General features: G+C 40.6%; 1 pseudogene; it reads right to left on the reverse strand.

The window, feature by feature from the left end:
• Positions 1–2,030: 2,030 nt before the first annotated feature.
• On the reverse strand, positions 2,031–2,923 carry LOC144297608 (large ribosomal subunit protein eL8 pseudogene; annotated as a pseudogene).
• Positions 2,924–3,360: the final 437 nt, after the last annotated feature.

Genomic DNA, 3,360 nt, shown 5'->3' on the forward strand with positions numbered 1-3,360 from the left:
AAGTGGGTTTTTAAAAAAGTTTTTAAAGTTTTAAATTCTAATTAGTTAACATACAGTGCAATATTGGCTTCAGGGGCAGAGTGTAGTGAGTGATTCATCACTTACATATAATACCCAGTGCTCGTCAGAACAAGTTCCTTCCTTAATGCTCATCACCCAGTTACCCCATTCCCCCTCACCTCTCCTCCAGCAACTCTCAGTTTGTTTTCTATAGTTAAGTGTCTTTTGTGGTTTGCTTCCCTTTTTTCTTTTACCCCTTTCCTTATGTTCACTCTTTTTTGTTGTTTCTTAAATTCCACACCTGAAACTAATGATCTACTATATGTTGGCTAATTGAATTTAAATTAAAAAAAGATAGAAAGCTTTTGTACAGTGAAAGAACCAATAAAACTAAAAGGCACTTGTGAAACAGAAGATATTTACAAATGACATGTCTTTCAGGATTTTTTAAACAAGGATTTTAGACACATCTAGTTACCATAATTCCCTCAAAGAATCTATCCCTTATTAAATTTATAGCCTGTTCCTTTTTTTAAAAATAAATTTATTTTTTATTGGTGTTCAATTTACCAACATACAGTATAATACCCAGTGCTCATCCCGTCAAGTGACCCCCTCAGTGCCCGTCACCCATTCACCCCCATCCCCCGCCCTCCTCCCCTTCCACCACCCCTTGTTCGTTTCCCAGAGTTAATTAGGAGTCTTTATGTTCTGTCTCCCTTTCTGATATTTCCCACACATTTCTTCTCCCTTCCCTTATATTCCCTTTCACTTTTATATTCCCCAAATGAATGAGACCATATAATGTTTGTCCTTCTCCGATTGACTTACTTCACTCAGCATAACACCCTCCAGTTCCATCCACGTTGAAGCAAATGGTGGGTATTTGTCATTTCTAATGGCTGAGTAATATTCCATTTATAGCAGCAATGTCCACAATAGCCAAACTGTGGAAGGAGCCTCAGTGTCCACTGAAAGATGAATGGATAAAGAAGATGTGGTTTATGTAGCCTGTTCTTTTTTTTAAAAAAGATTTTATTTATTTATTTGACAGAGAGAGAGTACAAGCAGGGGGAAAGGCAGAGGGAGAGGGAGAAGCAGACTCCCCACTGAGCAGGGAGCCTGATGCAGGGCTCAATCCCAGGACCCCAGGATCACAACCTGAGCCAAAGGCAGATGGACTGAACTACCCAGGTGCCCTTATTTCTTGCTATTTCTACTTACACATCTTATACTCCAATAAAGTTAATCAATCCACAGTATATGACCTATCCTTCCAGAATTGTTTCATCTCTATAAACCACCTTAACTCCTACTTTTCCATTAAGCATTTTCCCACCTGCTCAGATGGAAGTTCTCTCTTCCCACATTGAACTCCCACATACTTTGCATACATCTTCATTATGGCTCATCATTTTGTATTACATCTATCGAAATTTTTGTGTCCCTGCTCAGTCTATAAGCTCTCTCTGGGACAGAATCTGTGTTTATTTAATCCTTTTATCCACAGAGAAGCTGACAGAATGTCTTGTATATTAGATATTTAACATATGTTTTTAATAAACATGTAACTGTTAACAGATATTCATTTAAGGGATGCTAAATAACAACAGACATACAACTGAGATTCAGGTATGGGAACTCCATTTCAAGGTTAAAACACCACAATGATAGAAAAGCATGACCATGGATATCATCTGTCACATGTTCTCTTCCCTCCATCCCCTAGGGTTGAGATAGGAAAGCTAGCAATACCTTTAATTTAGGCCATTTGTTGTATTGAGATATCTTGGAGGGGAGAGAAAATTTGGAACTTTATTCATCTTTGGACTTAACAGAAATGGAGGAACTAATAATGTAGGGAAGGGGTGCTCAGGAGAAAACCTGAAGTGCCTGGCACCTATGACATAGTTAAGTGTCACCACCTATTTTTTCAATTGAATCTCCATCTCCTTTATTCTTTTCTTTTTTTTTTTTTTGAAAGAGAACTATTTATTACTTTTATGTCCAGAAAATTCAACAACATCCACTCAGCCCAGTTTGGTGGCCAGTTCTTTAGCCTTTGCTTTTTTACCTTGGCGATACAAGCCACCAACTTTGGACACCGGATGTTGCCTCCCCAGTGGCAGCAGATCTTATCATATCTGTCATTGTAATTGGTCCTGATGGATTTTACTAGCTTAGCCCGAGCTCCCTTGCCTTCAGAGTTAACCTGTGTGAAGGCTACAGTGGTATAGGTCTTTCTGTGGACCAGACACTCCAGCCTGGCCTTCCCCTTGATAATGCAGTAGGAAAACCCCATCTTATGACACAGGGCAGGCAGAAAGACAACCAGCTCAATGGGATCCACATCATGTGTGATCCTTACCAGCTGAGCCTTCTTGTTTTCCACCAAGGTGGTGACAGAGTTAACCCCAGCTCAAAGGACAAGTGGCCTTTTAGTGGGGACATCCCCTTTGCCCGCAGCTTTCTTCTCAGCCTGGGCCAACAATCTCTGCTTCTTCTCTTGCTTTGTCTCTGGTCTGTGCTTGTAGGCCAGCTTAAGCAGTTGAGTAGTTCTTTAGCGGTCTAAGGCCTGGGTGAACTGGTTAATTACAGGAGGCACTTTTAGATGTTTATAAGGGAATAGCTCTTTGCCACTGCAGCCGGATGTAGCATGGCCATTTGACAAATTGGGCGAGGTCCCTTTTGGGCTGGATGTCCTGCCCAATGCCAAAATTCTTGGGTCTCTTCCAGAACAGGGGATTGACCACCTTCTTGGCCTCCTGCTTCTTCACAACAGCAGGGGCCAGGGCCACCTTCTTCCCTTTTACCTTTTTTCCTTTTGGCATCTTGGATTGCTGGAGGAGAGAGTTCCACCTCCTTAATTCTTTAAAATTCCTCAGGACCAGTTCTTTCTGTAGATGAGGTGAGTACAATAGCAAATGACCCTCACCTGCTTTCCTCGGTGATGCAGGCTTCCTTCTATAACAGCCATCTTCTTATTTTGCTTGGCTATTACAAATAGCTGGAAAGCTATTATACTTCATACTCTGCAACTCACTGAGGGACACGTTTGCATCATCAGCTTTATGAATCTTGCTTTCCCCACTGCTGAACTTAGAAAATCATTCTTCATAGAGAAAAGAGAAATATCCCTCCCAACAGGAATTACCAGCTGTTGACTTAGATTTTACTTGATATTTGTGTCCTTTGGTCTCCATGGCAGCCAACACTTTGATGTAGAACCTATAGTTAACAGAAAACCCTTCATTTATAGCAGAAACATTTTTTATTGGGAAAACTAGAATTTTTCAAGAGCAATTCAATATTTCAATAGAAGTGTGGGTTTATAATACAGCTATAAAACTATTCTGCCAC

The sequence above is a fragment of the Canis aureus genome, chromosome 25 (assembly GCF_053574225.1).
Source record: "Canis aureus isolate CA01 chromosome 25, VMU_Caureus_v.1.0, whole genome shotgun sequence".
Taxonomy (NCBI): Eukaryota; Metazoa; Chordata; class Mammalia; order Carnivora; family Canidae; genus Canis; species Canis aureus.